Raw genomic sequence first — 16,311 nt, forward strand, 5'->3', positions numbered from 1 at the left:
ATGCACTCAGCAGGAAGTCCAGAGGGACTTTGGCTTGCCACCGGGCTTCAGTCACGGACTTGATTCAGAGTTTCTCGGAGTTAGATCTTGAGGAGCAGGGACCGACAGAGCAGGGTATTCTGGTTACCATGGTTGCTCAGTCGTCGATCAGGACGAGGATCCGAGAGGCACAGGCAAGTGATCAGCATTTGCAGTTTATTAGCAGTCAGATAGCTTCCGGGCAGCAGACCGAGTTTACACGAGACGAGGAGGGTATTATATTCTTCCGAGGCAGCTTATCCGTACCTCAGTCTCATCCGGTCTTACAGGAGCTACTGGAGGCACACCATTCTCGATTTATGATCCATCCAGGCGGGACCCGTATGTATCGAGACTTGAGGCGTTCCTATTGGTGGAACGGCATGAAGAAAGACATCACAGATTTCGTAGCTAGATGTCTTGTTTGTCAGTAGGTGAAGGCTGAGCACCAGAGACCTGCAGGGTTACTTCAGCGGATTCCTATTCACGAGTGGAAGTGGGATCACATTACCATGGACTTTGTGGTAGGGTTGCCGAGGACACGACGAGGCCATGACGCGACGTTGATCGATTAACCAAATCTGCGCATTTCTTAGCGATTCGGAGGACTGATCCCCTGGATCGATTGGCAGATCTGTATTGTCGAGAGATCATCAGACTACATGGTGTTCCGTTGAGTATCATTTCGGATAGAGATCCACGGTTCACGTCTTGTTTCTGGCAGAGTCTGCAGCAGGCCTTGGGCACACAGCTCCGTTTCAGTACAGCTTTCCATCCGCAGACAGATGGACAGTCGAGCGGACCATTCAGACTTTAGAGGACCTGCTGAGGTCATGTGTTATGGATTTCGGAGGCAGTTGGGAGGACCATCTGCCGTTGGTAGAGTTTGCCTACAACAATAGCTTTCATTCGGCTATCCAGATGGCACCGTTTGAGGCGTTGTATAGTAGACCTTGTCGGACACCCGTCCTCTGGGATGAGGTTGGAGAGGCCCAGCTATTGGGACCTCATAGAGTTCAGCAGGATGCAGAGTTGGTCCGTACTATCAGACGGAGGATGTCAGAGGCGCAGGACTGCCAGAAGAGTTACGCTGATCGGAGACGTAGACCACTAGAGTTCTCTGTGGGCGACCATGTATTTCTGCGAGTTTCACCCACGAAAGGGGTGAAGAGATTTGGCCTCAGAGGTAAGTTAGCTCCGCGGTACATTGGTCCTTTCGAGATCTTGGAGAGGATCGGAGCGGTAGCTTACCGATTGGCACTACCACCGTCCCTGTCAGGTGTTCACGATGTATTTCACGTATCGATGCTGAGGAGATACGTGCCTGATCCGACACATGTGCTGGCAGATATTCCAGTTCCAGTTCAGCCTGACATTACATATGAGGAGGTTCCGGTACGAATACTCGACCGAAAAGAGCGTCAGTTACGGAACAAGACTATCCGGCTGGTTAAAGTCGGATGACAGCATCATTCAGACGAGGAGGCTACTTGGGAGCTCGAGGACACTAACCGAGCTCGATATCCCCATCTTTTCACTTGAGGTATGTGATTTAGTTTACCATTCAGTATTTATACTCTATATCTGTTGTTAGTACCTGCTGATGGTAGATAACGAAATTTGGGGACCAAATTTTTATTAGTGGGGGAGAATGTAAAATACCGGGAAATAGGCGAATATTAATAAGGAAATTTTCTGGAATTTTTGGAAATTTTTCGGGAATTTTTCAGAGTTCGTACGGACGAGTTTACGGGGATAAAAGTGGGCCCCGGAAAGCCTGTTTTGGGCTACCCATTTAAGTGAGGAATTGTTTATATTTATAATTCCTTTTTCCGTTTCTTTTTCTTTTTATTTCTTTATTTCTTCTCTTCCTCGCCGAAAACCTGCGAGCCCGAGCCCTTTTCTCCCCGACGCCACCCGCGCCTTCTCCGAGCCCTAACCGCCGGCTGTGGCGGTTTCTCCCTTTATCTTCTCTTCTTCTCGGTGAAGCCGAGCCTTTCCTTCTGGTCACCGAGCATTTCACCTCCTCCATCGTCGACAGCCTCTGCCCTAGACAAACTTCAGCGCCGGCCGCCGTCACTTGTGCCCTAGCGCCGGCCCTTCTCCTCTTCCGAGCACCGGCAGCCGACACTCCTCTCGTTCCTCTCTTGCGCCGAGTGACCGATTCCTCCTCTGGTCCGACGAGCCATCGCCGGACACCCTCGCTCTCGGCCTCTTTTCTGCCCTAACCTCTGCTTCCGACGTCGGTAAGGGTTCTGCCGTGGCCACCATTTGGGATCCGTATGCCGTCGTTGCCCTCTGCTCTAGTTTACTGCCTCAGCAGCCCCTTGCTGGAAACAACACCGGAGCCGTAAATCCTCCGTTCTCTATTCCAGTGAGTTACTGGAAGAAGGTAAGGATCAGGTTGCAATTTTAGTTGTGCACTTGTATTTGATTGGGTAGTTGATGCATTCGTAGTGTGATTGTTGGATTAGATTGTTGGAAGGCACCTAGTTGGTTCCGACTATCACAACATTAATAGTTGTTGCTGTCCCTGCTTGATTCCGGCCATCACACCCCTGTCAACAGATTGGCACATCTGAGGTAAGATTAGGTTGTAAGATGGGTTGTTGTTTAATTTGTGATTCCTTATTATTGATCTCAACTTGATCTGATCAGTGGGAAGGATTTCAGCAGGGAGTTTGTGTTCTGTGGGCTTACTTGGTTCTAGCAGAAAATTCCGACCAGCAGCACCCCTTGTTCCAGAAATCAATAAGGCTGAGAAATAAGGTAAGGTGTAGGACATTTGATATATGTTATGAATCATGGTTTTGATTCAATTATTTCAGATAGTGTTTGTGTCAAAGGAATTAGGATTTTATTTTAATCTAATAGTATGATTAAGGTTTTATACTCATTTAGAGTTAGAGGTTTTGTTTAGCTATTTGTGAGAATTTTAGCTAAATAAAATATATTTATGTTGGTGATACAGGACTTGACGCGAGACGAGTATCTCGACGTCAGATTTGGACCTGATAGGATTGGACCTTTATTTTGGAGGCGGGTACTTTTGACTTATTGTCTTTGATATGCTTAGTAATGAAAATAATATGTTGCATTAATTGTGTTTCATATTTGTTTCGGTTAATCACTGCCCAATACATGTTACCTGCTTGATTGGTTGTTTGATTGCATCTCTTATTGATCTTGTACCTGATTTATCATGCTCATGGGTAGTGATATAACTATGTTTTACATGTTCAGGACCTAGGTTTGATACCTTATTGATCAGTATATCTTGATTTGATCTATTCACTATGGTGCCCATTGTTATATGTCCAGAGGTTGGTTTAGTATATTACCATGATTAGTGACATGCACCATTTGCATGATCGCATGTTGTGCGATAGATTGCTCCATTATTGTCGAGCACTTTGCCAGTTTTCATCACTATTCGGTGCTCCATTGTGACGCTCATGAGTAGCGTGACACAGCGTGGTAGCACGTCAGTTTGACTCTTCCGGTGCTCCGTTGATCCGCTCATGGGTAGTGTGACGCAGCGTGTAGCACGTTAGAGATTCCTCTCCGTCATAGTGTACCGGGAGATGAGAGCATTACGCTTCCCCATTTATGATTTGGGGTAGGAGTATGTATGTACTCCGACAGCATCCCGTCCACTCGATCACTCATCAGGAGTAGTGTTGCAGAGTGCACGGTTGTCACAGCCCTACCCACTTGGTCCCACTTTTGTTGTGAGTTGGCTGACTGGCGTCAGGGGTGACCATGACATTGGCATCATATGCATGATGCATTTATTGTTTGTGATTGTGATTGCTGCATTTATATGCTGCATATTGTTTGGATACCTATGTTTGACATGCATACAGGATTCCTATACCACTCGGACTGTTTGTCCTTATACTCAGGTCCTGGTTAGTACAGATTCTCTCCTGTCTTCTTCGGTTGCATTTACCTTTATTTTTATCAAGAGACTGTACGCATGATTAGTGCTAGGTGTTATTTCTTTACTTTGCATATCAACTGTACCTGCTGAGTGTTGGACTCACCCCGCCTCCATTGTTGTTATTTTCAGGTTGATGCTGTCAGGAGGGAGTTCCAGTCGCTGGTCCCCACAGCACGTAGTGCTACTCCTCTGCTGGTTTTTGAGTTGTTGTTTTATTTTAGCTTTTCGCTATCAGACTTTGTTTTAGTTATGTTTTGGATTATTCTGCTTATGGATATTGTATGGATTTTATTATTGCGATGGATTTGGATTTGGATTTTATTCTACTACATGCCTGCTTGGAGGGCAGAAGAGGTGAGTTCGTCGGATTTGAGCTTTACGAGTGTAGTGGAGTAGGGTGGATTTCGAGTCAGAGTATTTTTTTACTGTTTAATTATCTTAACTGCGTGGTTGTGACAGCCAGAGGCTGAATAGATTATATATAACTGCGTGGTGATGTTTTATTTTGTTGTTATTATTCCAGCCGCCTGTGGCTGAGGTATTTGTGAGATGTAGAAAAGTTTCAGATTGTCCACCGTACAAGGGAGATGCTGCCGAAATTTTCTCGGACAGGGACTCCTCTGGGGCGTGACAGGGAGAGTAGCAAACTGTAAAATTCAAATTAATAGTTAAAGGGGAGCAAAAGTTAAGGGGGAGCATATAGGTTACTTTATCAAATTTGGTCATTTTGTAGGAAGCAAATTGTAAAATTCAAATTAATAGCTAAGGGGGAGCAAAGGTTAAGGGGGAGCATATAGGTCACTTTAGCGAATTTGCTTTGGTCATTTTTTTTTCATCTACACTTAGCATATTTGCCTGTGTTAAAAATGTTTTTTATTCGTTTGTTTACTTAACTTTGAATTTGAGTTGTCATAATCAAAAAGGGGGAGATTGTTGGTGCGGGAAGCATCCGACGATCGAACTCGTGTTTTGATAATGGCAAAGAATTCAAAGTTAAGGTGTTTTGTTTTCTAACAAGTCTACTTGAGTTTTTCAGGTAAGTCCTAGCTGCGGTTAGGCAAAGGGAAAAACCCTAGGGGGTGGTAACTCTAGGTCATAGGGGGTGGTAACCCTATGCGGAAAGTCTTGGCAGGTCGATGTCTTCAGGCAAAAGTCCTAGGGGGTGATAACCCTAGGTGGAAAGTCCTGGTGTCGCGAACCAGGTGAAAGTCTGGACTAGCTGGGAAGCGGATGTCCAGCAGAAAGTCCGGAAGTATCGAGTGCTGAGCAAAAGTCCAGCCGATCTGGAGGATCACACTGCAACAGGTAAATCTCCTGAGTGGAGTAGGTGAGGACGCGCTCCCCGTAGAGGGAACAGTAGGCGTCGGGTCGACCTAGGGTTTCCGGTTGGAAACCCGAAGTCAGACTCGGACAATCCGAAGACTGTCTATACTTTATTTATCATATTTATTGTGCTAACTTTGTGTTGCAGGATAGTGTTTGGGACTAACGTATCTTGCAGGTCAAAGGAGCAACCTAAAGCCTCGGATGAACAGTGTCCGAGGCGCCTCCATGGAGCTTGGAGGCGCCTCGGGTGCACAAGCTGAGCTGGCTGCGAAGCACCATTGGAGGCGCCTTGAAGAAGGCAGAAGGCGCCTTGAGTGAGGTTTAAGGCGCCTTAAGCAGATGAACTTCGACCAGTTCAAGCTTGATCCACGCGGAGGATTCGGCAGCATGGAGGCGCCTTCAAGGCGCCTTGAACACCCTTTATAAGGGGGTTTCGACCAGCACTTCAGTATAACGAATACCAAGTGATCTCTCATCAATGTGCTGCTCCAAAAGACGTTCCGAAGTGCTGCTACAAGTGTCCGACGACCCGAAGCTTCAGATTTAGCATTTCTTGTTGTCGGTATAATACTTACAGTTTTTTGTACTCATAATTGTAATCTTTTAACGAGCTTATAGTTGTTTCCCACGGAAAGCGATCAAGGATCGCGGGCCTTCGAGTAGGAGTCGCCTTAGGCTCCGAACGAAGTAAAATCTCTCGTGTCTCTCTCTCTGTGTTTGTTCTTTATTCCGCTGCTTGTTTTAAACTCCGATAGTTTTCCGATTTGAAAAATGAAATAGCCACGAGCGCTATTCACCCCCCCCCCCCCTCTAGCGCGTCTTGATCCAACACCTAGGAGCATCTTCTCTGCCCCATAGATGGGTTAGAGAGTGTCAACTCTAAGTGAAAGGGTAGTTAACCTAATCATGTTGAAGTTGACACTCAAGGAGCATTTTCAAGGTTATTATTAACCTTTGAAAATGAAATAGATATATCATTTACTCCTTAGAAGAGTAAAATGTGCCAAATTTTGGAAATAGTTATTTTAATCTTAATTGGCACAATTTAGGAAAATCATAAGAACTACCAAGTTGGGAGTTTGGTATGTTCTTAAGAGATTAATGGCAATCCGGGCCTTAATTTAAAGTGCTACTTTTGTGGGAAAATGAAATATGCCAACACTCGAGGAATATGATTAATTTTAATTGGCATAAATTGATCAAGAGAATTAGAAATGCCAATTTAGACTTTGGCATTGTCTTGAAGCACTTTGGACAATCTAGGTTAGCTTTAAAATTAGCTATGGGGTTAAGAATACTTAGGTAGGTAATCTAGGTATTTTATCTATGCTAACTTGCCATGCTTTGTTTGCCCATCAAATGCCATGACATCATATTTATTTATTTGTGTTTGCACTCATGCCTTATTATGAAAAACACAAAAATACAATGTCATGTTATCCATACTTCATATAGTTATAAGAAATTTTCTTTTGAAAATTATTTCTTTTTGATGTATGTCATAACATCATCATGCATCATTTGAATTCCTTGTTTATTAAGGACTAATGGTATTAATTAACAAGTAACATCCTTGATGGATGTTTAGTATTCAAAAATGCCTAGATAGATATGCATGATCCCTAAATTAGGGCAAAACCAAACTTTACATCTCACAAAGACCCATAAGGTGACTTGTATGTGGTTTAGTGTACATTAGATACAAGTGAGATGTTAGGATGATGAACAAAACTCAAGATGTTGATTTAGTGCATTCTTTTGAGTTCTAAGTTCATCAAAACACATAGGTATGTGTATTCCCATCATTGGGAAAGCTAATGTACAAGTCATGTGCATTAAGCCCAAGGAACATGGTGGGATATTGGTTTTGAAAATCATTTTAAAATGCTTTTGTCAAACCTTGATGAAGATTATCTTTTGATAGTAATCATCATTGAATAGTTGAGCACAAACTAGAAGAAAACACTAAAGTTTTTGCAAGTTCTCTAGTTTGTATTAATCTTGGAAAATATGAAGTATTTTCTTATAAAATTATTTTACCATGATAATATATGCCCTAAATAATGTCTACACAAATTTTCACAATTTTTGGATTTTTGTAGATTTTTCTAGGGGTTTCTGAAGTTGACTGAAATGGAATTTCAGCAACTATCAGAACTCCAATCGATCACCCGATCGATTGGAGTGTCTCAATCGATCGACCGATCGATTGAGAAGGCTATTCTCGCGAGCAGAAGCTCGCTGGATCGATCAGTCGATCGATCCAGACTGGCTAAATCGATCAATGGATCGATTCAAAGCAGTTCAATTGATTGGGACCCAACTCCAATCGATTGAGGAAGCTGATTTTGGCAGGGAAAGCCTGATTTCAGCATTCCAAACCAGGTTTAGTCTAGGTAACCATTCCAAACCCATCAAAATATATTTGTATACATAAAAAGGGTATTTTCATGTTGAAAACAAAGATGGATTGGTTGGGGAAGACTAAATTGAAGTTTAGGTTGAGGTTTGGTTTCAATATTGAATGTTTGAACCTCCAAACTTCTAAATTTGGGTTTCCTAAAGGTTTAGGGATTCCAAGTCATTGTTGGTGCAATGACAGAATGTACGACCATGTCTTTAGGGGGAGTTACTCTTTAAGGACATGAAAATTATTTTTCATACACCTTGGGAGGTGGTTAACCTTCTTTTAGAGAAAATGCTCAAGGTTGGGCATTGAAATTAATGGGGAGTGGATATCCTCATTGTTTAAGTAGAGTTTGCTCATGGATGAGCATTTGATAAAAAATGAAGGGTATGAGACCTTCATTTGGGTTATTCAAGTGGTTAATGCTCAAGGGTGAGCATTGATGATAATGAAGGGTATGAGATCTTTATTATCGTGTTGATCACAACGAGTGAAGTTGTGAACAACGATAAGCAACTCTTCAGGGGGAGAGGTTGTGGTTGATGTGTGCCCAAAGATGGGGGCATGTTTATGATGTGTGCCAATAGGGGGAGAATGCATGGTTAAGTTAGGTCTCCAGTACCTAAAGGGGGAGTTTGCCCTCTAGAAAAGGAGAAGAATGGAGGGAACCATCATTCATATATTGGTATGAAGGGAGTTGAGGCTATGGGATTAGCCTAATTTCCTAACTTAACATGTGGTATTGTCAAACATCAAAAAGGGGGAGATTGTTGGTGCAATATTCCCTAGGTCAAGGTTGACCTGTTTGACTGGGCTTGAAGTGAGTCAAGCTCGAGTCTTGATGATTTGGTTTCGATGTTTGACAATACTTGTAGACAACACATGAACATTGCAAGAGCAATTGTTCATGTGGAGAGATTGTGAAGGAGAGTCAAGTAGGTCAAGGTTGACTAGATACTTGACTGAAAATCCTAGTGAGTGAAGCTAGGTGAAAGTCCTAGTGAGTGAAGCCAGGCAGAAGGAAACCCTAGTGAGTGAAGCTAGGTGAAAGTCTTGGTGAGTGAAGCCAGGCAGAAGGAAACCCTAGTGAGCGAGGCTAGATGAGAGTCCTGGTGAGTGAAGCCAGGCAGAAGGAAACCCTAGTGAGTGAGGCTAGATGAAAGTCCTGGTGAGTGAAGCCAGGCAGATGAGAAGACCTAGTGAGTAAAGCTAGGCAGAAGGGAAATCCTGGTGAGTGAAGCTAGGTGAAAGTCCTAGTGAGTGAAGCTAGGCAGAAGGGAAGTCCTAGTGAGTGAAGCCAGGCACGGGGAAATCCAGATGGGTCAAGGTTGACCAGACATCTGGTGAAAGTCCAAGTAGGTCAAAGGGATTGACCGGATACTTGGGAAGAGGAGAAAAGTCCAAGTGGGTCAAAGGGATTGACCAGACACTTGGTGAGAGAGTCCTAGCTGGTCAAGGGTGACCGGATGCTAGGTTTTATGTACCAACAAGTCATGGTTGACTGGATGTTGGTTTACGGGGCTTTGGACTTACTTTTGGGCAAAAACCAAGATCTGGATTGATCAGCTGATTGATCCAGCAGATCTGGATCGATCAGCCGATCGATTGGATCATGCCCAATCGATCAGCTGATCGATCGGGTGAGTCCCCACGAACAGAACCCCTTTGGATCGATCCGTGGATCGATCCAGAGGTCCCAATCGATCAGTGGATCGATTGGGAGCTGCTGTTTGTGCGCGATAAGCCCTGGATCGATCAGCCGATCGATCCAGGCTATTCCAGAGAGCACAGAGGCACTCTGGATCGATCGGTTGATCGATCCAAAGCCTCCCCGATCGATTGGGAGCAATCCAATCGATCGGGATCCGACCGTTGGCGTCGTATTTAGCTGCAGGCGAGCGTTTCCTTCAGCAGTGCTTACACGATTCATCTCCGATCTTCACCAGCGACTCCACAGCTCTCTCTCAAGTTCAGATCGCCAGTTCTTGAAGATTCTTGGAGGTTCTTCCAAGTCAAGAGGCGGATCAAAAGTAAGAAGAGAAGTTAGGGTTAGGGTTTATTGTAAGCTTTTGCTTGTATTTCATATCCTTTCCTTTCTTCTTGCATTGAGAGTTTGTAAAGGCTTCTCCGCCTTCGGTAGTTTCTGTAGAGGAGTGTGTTTCATAGTGGAGGGTGCGTGAGTGTGTGGATCATTGGATTAGTCACCTCTTGTGAGGTGGATACCAAGTAAAATCTATTTGTTAGCGTTGTATTTTGTTTCTTGTACATTTCCGCTGCACATCTTTGAAGAAACAAGCAACGCCAACCACGAAGCACGCGACGAGCTATTCACCCCCCCCCCCCCCCCTCTAGCTACTTTTCGGTCCCAACATTTTTCAGGATGGTCTGGATCAATAATGCTGATGTGCTCACACACCCATACCTATAATATGATTATAAAAATAAATCATATTCATTACCAATATCGTGATATATATGTAATTAGACTTACAACCAAAATATTTAGAAATTCCTTGAGCAAAGGGGTCTTAGGCGTTGAATCAGCAACCTGTGATTTTGGTCTCAATGTAAGCTCCAAGCCAATGGAGTCTAATTGAGGAGCCATGAAACTGTATACTACATTGTACTAGTTAAACCTAGCTAAGTTATCAAAATCATCTACACATTAATTAGGGAGAGTACAGGTATTCTAAGAACACTGCTACTACCACAAAATAGAACAGTTGCAAAAAAATACAGGATATACAGCTGACAGTACAACTTGTCATTTGATCTTGACTTCATAATCAGTTTCTCCAAATGTTTGGCAGAATAATCCGAATCTTGAAAAAACTCCATGTACAGTGCGCTGGAGGCGTCATTTAAATCGAGACGAACTATCTCTCCATTGTCGGGTAGGCCAAGAATCAGTGTCACATCTACCTTTGTAAATTTCAATTTCTTCCCATAGAAGATATAGTTTTGTTCCTTATGATCCCAATTATCAAACATATTTTGGACCTGAGCTCTTACAAAAAACTATTAGGGAGGTCGAGGATCCATGAAAAAGGTGTGTCTCAAATCTTCTGTTCTTGTTCTATAGTCATTCTTTTAGTTCTTCCTCTGTTGACATAACTTGGATAACTTGGTCGATCAACACTCACACTTGTCAATGCCCCTTTTGTAGCTATTGCGAACCTAGCTACCGTATAACCACACACAGAAAAACAACTCTTAGATTCCATAATAACGACTATGCTCTTATTCTATCATGCCCATAACATTAACACAAACCATAGGTGAAACTGTTATAGAAAGAACCACAAAATTAGCAATGGAGCTACGTACGAAACTGATTCTAGCACGTCGGTGATGGTAGAGTCACGCCTCGAACGGAGCTACGTAGGATGCCTTCGAGAAGAAGATGACGGCCGAAGCAAGAGAGTGTGCGCTTTTGCTGTGATTGAAACATGGGCCTGATATCCCATATTTTTATATTTAATCATCTCTATTTATTTTCAGTTTATTATTATTATTTTTTAATAATAGTGTTTAATATCATGCCCATGTTGGGCCTGGTATAGTATCACATTAGGTAGGGGTGTAATCGAGCCGAGCCGAGCCGAACTCTTGAATGTTTGAGCTTGATTCGTTTATAATCGAGCCGAGCTCTAGCTTTATTTAACGAATATATTCATGGCTCACGAGCTTATTCGAACTTTTATTGAGCCTAAACGAGCTAACTTAATAAATATAAATCATAAATTTAAATATTCATTAAAAACTAAATTATATATTTAGAGAAAATTATAATAATATTATTAAAATTTATAATTTTATTCTAATAAATAAGTTTAATATATTTGTCTATATTTTTCATAAGTAGAGTGTAAAATCTATAAATTTAATATCAAAACTATTATTTTTTTAGATAAAAGTTGATTAATGAGCTTAACGAACATGTTCACGAGCTAACGAGCCGAATAATGCGAAACTTGAGCTTGGTTTGTTTATCTTAACGAGCCTCATTAAATGAGCTCAAACGAGCTTTTATCGAATCGAGCTTCGAATAGCTCGCGAGTGGCTTAGTTCATTTACACCCCTAATATCAGGTCCAACAGAGGCTGATTTTTTTTACAAAACTTCCTACCACCCCTATATATATATATATATATATATATATATTAGTACTCATATCTTATCTAAAATTATTCTAGTTATTCAAAATTTAAAATTTTTTCGCTCATAGTGTATCGATTTATTTTATTCTATATATTACTCTTTTTTTTAGGGTATTTGATTTCCTCAAATTCTCGTTCAATAAGAAGGTTTGAGAGGGGAGGAGCTATAAATTTTAAACAGCACCTTTTAAGTTAAGAGAACCAACAACCATCATTTTATTTTTAAGACAGATACTAAGTAGAGATTAAGGGCCACGTTGGGCCTGATATGGTCTTATATCAGGCCCACGTTGGGCCTAATATGGTATCATATCAGGCCTAACAAAGGTTGATTTTTTTTTTCAAAACTTGCTACCACCCCTAGAGAGCTGTAAATCTGGTTTTGCTAGCACCGTTGGAGTCCTTGAAACTCCATAATCCCACTCGAACTGAAATTGGTCCAATCAAAGGTATCTAGGTCCATCAGTGGGTTTTGACCAAAATCCACTGATAGCCCTACCCTACTTAGATTTACTTGAAATCACGTTCCCTGTGAAGGTTTGAGATGGGAGGAGATATATATGGTGTCAAAACTTATTTATACACCCTGTATTAGAAGTTCTTGCTCCGTGCCATTTGGCACGGAACGGTGAATCTGTTTAGTACTCATATTTTATCTTAATTTATTCTAGTGATTCAAAAACCTTAATACAATTATTAAGTCAAATAGTAAGGAGGGAGTCATGCTATATTACGATACTATTAGCTGTATTTCACTCCCCATGCTTTTGACTTATTCCCCATTGTAGCACGTTTTGAGTTTATAGAAAGGGGAGATAGAATCAACTTTAATATATAACTTTATATATATATATATATTAGTAGTACTCATATCTTATCTGAAATTATTATGGTTATTCAAAAATTAAAATTTTTTCGCTCATAGTGTATCGATTTATTTTATTCTATATATTACTCATTTTTTTAGGGTATTTGATTTTCTCAAATTCTCGTTCAATAAGAAGGTTTGAGAGGGGAGGAGCTATAAATTTTAAACAACACCTTTTAAGTTAGGAGAACCAACAACCACCATTTTATTTTTAAGTCAAATATAAGGCAGAGAGTAAAGGTATTTTACGATACTATTAGCTGTATTTCACTCCCCATGTTGTAGACTTAAACCCCATGGTAGCACGTTTTGATTTTATAGAAGGGGGAGATAGAATCAAGTTTTTTGAAATGAAACCTATCAGGCCCATGTTTGGCCTAATATGGTCTTATATCAAGCCCACATTGGGCTTGATATGGTATTATATCATGCCCACATTGGGCCTGATATGGTATCATATCAGGCCCAACAAAGGCTGATTTTTTTTCCCAAACTTGCTACCACCCCTAGAGAGCTGTAAATCAGGTTTTGCTAGCACCGTTGGAGTCCTTGAAACTCCAGAATCCTACTCGAACTGAAATGAGTCTAATCAGAGGTGTCTAGGTCTATCAGTGAGTTTTGACCAAAATCCACTGATGGCCCTACCCTACTTGGATTTACTTGAACTCACGTTCCCTGTGAAGGTTTGAGAGGGGAGGAGCTATATATGGTCTCAAAACTTATTTATACACCCTGGATTAGAAGTTCTTGCTCTGTGCCAGTTGGCACAGAACATGTGAAGCTTGGAGTTACTAGGATAAGAATTTTTTTTTTACTCAAACCATATTTACTTTGGATTTGCATATTTACATGCCTAATTTAAATTTCGATGCAAACATTGTACACTTGAAACCGAGTGTTGTACATATCCTACTGGGATTTCTAAAAAATCACAACCGTTACCAATTTTTTAGTTTTCAGAAGATAGATATGGTGTGAAATATAATTTATATAAATTATGTCTCTTTTAACTGATAAGCACCGGCATGACAATTTGGATATTGTGATTTTTAGTTCACTAATCATTATGCAATAGTATTATTATTCTTGTGATAGTTTAGTATACCCTTCTCATATCATACTTACCATTGTATTAAACCACATAGACTACCTACACAGATATAAAACCACAAACACTAAATAATTGTACCTTTACATTGTCCACCAACTTTTTTGGCTTACAACACTATGACTATTTAATCCAATGTTTTACAAAACTTATCCCTCAAAATTGTTACAATTACATCAATTCTAATTTTTTTCATGTCTCATTGCTTGAAGTCCATCTTCATTTCGTACAGAAGACATTGAATATATTGGATCACAAAGAAGCCACAGTCAAGGTTATAATATAACATCACCAATTTAATATTCAATATTTTTAATCAATATTTTCTATTCACACTATTTGCTTGACTTACCTGGCTTCTTGTTGTGAACATTCTATTGTACGAGACATCCATTGATTGAAGGGATGATGCCTTTCAAATTTTGGATCAATAGCAGCAAAATGCTCACGACTATAGAGTTTTAAATCTGATACCTGTAAGATTGAGGAGGAAATTTAAATTTGACATTAACTAGCATTTATACTACAATACAAACATACACATGAATATTGGATGCTCACCGCTACATCAAATTCATAGTTGTATTTTCTTCCACTTGCTAGAGAATTGTAATGATTAAACGTCAATGAATAGGTGTCGACCAACAACAAGTGGAAGTGTGCATTATCACTGCACAATGGTATAAAAATATACTTAGCCTCTTCATCTTCTGTATCTATCTTTATCAGTTGTTGGAAGGCAACCTTGCTTGAGAATTTTATTAATGACTACAAAAATGCAAATTCATACATACTTAACCATAATATATTGTATTCAAATTTTAATTATTCTCAAATAAATTCCTTACTGTGAAGAAGGTTGAACAATAAATAGACTTGTTGTATGTCCTAACAGACAAGGATGCCCCCTAAATAAAATCTTACAATACGTGTCAATTACCTCCCCATTTGTCAACATCTCTCCATTCACACCAGATAAGAGGGAATACACATTTAAAGCAAAGGGTGGCTCCTCCCAAACGAATTCATTTGTAAACCTACAAAATAAAGCAATGATTATAATTCATAGAATTTAATTAGAGAACCATATAATTATCTAAATTAGAAAAGCATATAATTGTCTTGACTTATAAATTAATTACATCAACTATGTAATTCACATACTTTAGTTTCTCCAACACTTTTAACAACTACGCCACATCTTGATCTTGTTTTTTTTCTTCGAAGTCTTAAATTGCTTCTTCACAAACTATGCCCATCAACATAAAAGAATTTTAAATAGTGAATTAAATCAAACAAATTACTATAAATTTTGCAAATATCTACTTATATCAATGGCTTGTTTCCTCATTTGGTTATATGAAGCAATCCTATCTGCATCATTCTCTGCCTCTTCTTCAGATTCATCTTCCTTCAATTCTACAATCTCTCTTTCTTCTTCCATATTATCCACATTAATTTTTCCTTTCCCCTTCTCCAGCACATCATGTTCCTTTAAACTTTTTTCCCCTCTCCTTGTCTTGAAACGTTCTCTGTAGGCTCACATATTTGTATATTTCTCCGCTGTCTCTTAGATAAAATTTGGAGCTACAATGGACTATCAATTGGAGTATTCCTGTAATCATAGCGACTTCTTTCACGTCCTCTCCTACTTCTAGTTGCAAAAGCTACTGGTTTGCATTAAGGATTGTCTATAGACTCACTATATTGAGATTGCATGCCTTTATTTTCTAATATTTTAAATAAGTCTCTCACCCTATCATTCAAATGCATGTTCTCCATTGTTAGCTCCTTAATTCTGTTTGATTGAATAATGCAATTACAACATTCCTTATTACTTTGCCTTCCTTCTTCCTTTACTTCAAACTGTGATGTGACCATTCCACGTGTAATGTCATCAACGCCAACAAGGTTCTCAACCAATGATTTCTCATATTGGGTAGGGATTAGGTCAATCAGAACCTGTCAAAATATTAAAGCACATGTTTAAAAGATTCCTTTTAACCAAACTAAGGTCACAACAATTAAAATTTACCTCTTCAGATGAGACTCGATCGAACAAATCCCTCACCTTACTAATATGTGAAGGAATATTCCTCCACTTATTTATTCTTGCTCTTTCTATTTTGTATGGTTTTTGGATTGGAACATGCTCCAAAAACCATGCTTGATTCACCATCACAAGTGTTAACTATTCATACATGCTCACAAATTATTGTTAAATTTACCATCATTTTTAAACTTATTGCCAAAAGACCAATAAAGCCCTTTAGGTAAGGGAGGTTGGTGTTAGAATGTGCTGTCCAAGTTGAAGAAAATATGTCCCTAATCTTAGATAATTGTGGAGCAATAAATTCATGGATAGCTTCAACCCAGTTGAATCTAGCAAGATTCTCAAAATCATCTACTATATCTATAAGACATAACGGGACCTTATATGTACTAGAAGAAAATAAGACACAAACAAATATATACAAAATA

The 16,311-nt window shown here is 40.1% G+C and overlaps 1 long non-coding RNA gene across 1 annotated transcript; it reads left to right on the plus strand.

Annotated features, from left to right (window-relative positions):
• The first annotated feature begins 2,560 nt into the window (after positions 1 to 2,560).
• LOC121968457 lies at positions 2,561 to 3,043 on the plus strand. The gene is made up of 3 exons (XR_006108152.1): positions 2,561 to 2,601; positions 2,677 to 2,787; positions 2,990 to 3,043. It is a non-coding gene; the product is annotated as an uncharacterized LOC121968457 (long non-coding RNA).
• The last annotated feature ends 13,268 nt before the right edge of the window (positions 3,044 to 16,311 follow it).

The sequence above is a fragment of the Zingiber officinale genome, chromosome 3B (genome assembly GCF_018446385.1).
Source record: "Zingiber officinale cultivar Zhangliang chromosome 3B, Zo_v1.1, whole genome shotgun sequence".
Lineage (NCBI taxonomy): Eukaryota > Viridiplantae > Streptophyta > Magnoliopsida > Zingiberales > Zingiberaceae > Zingiber > Zingiber officinale.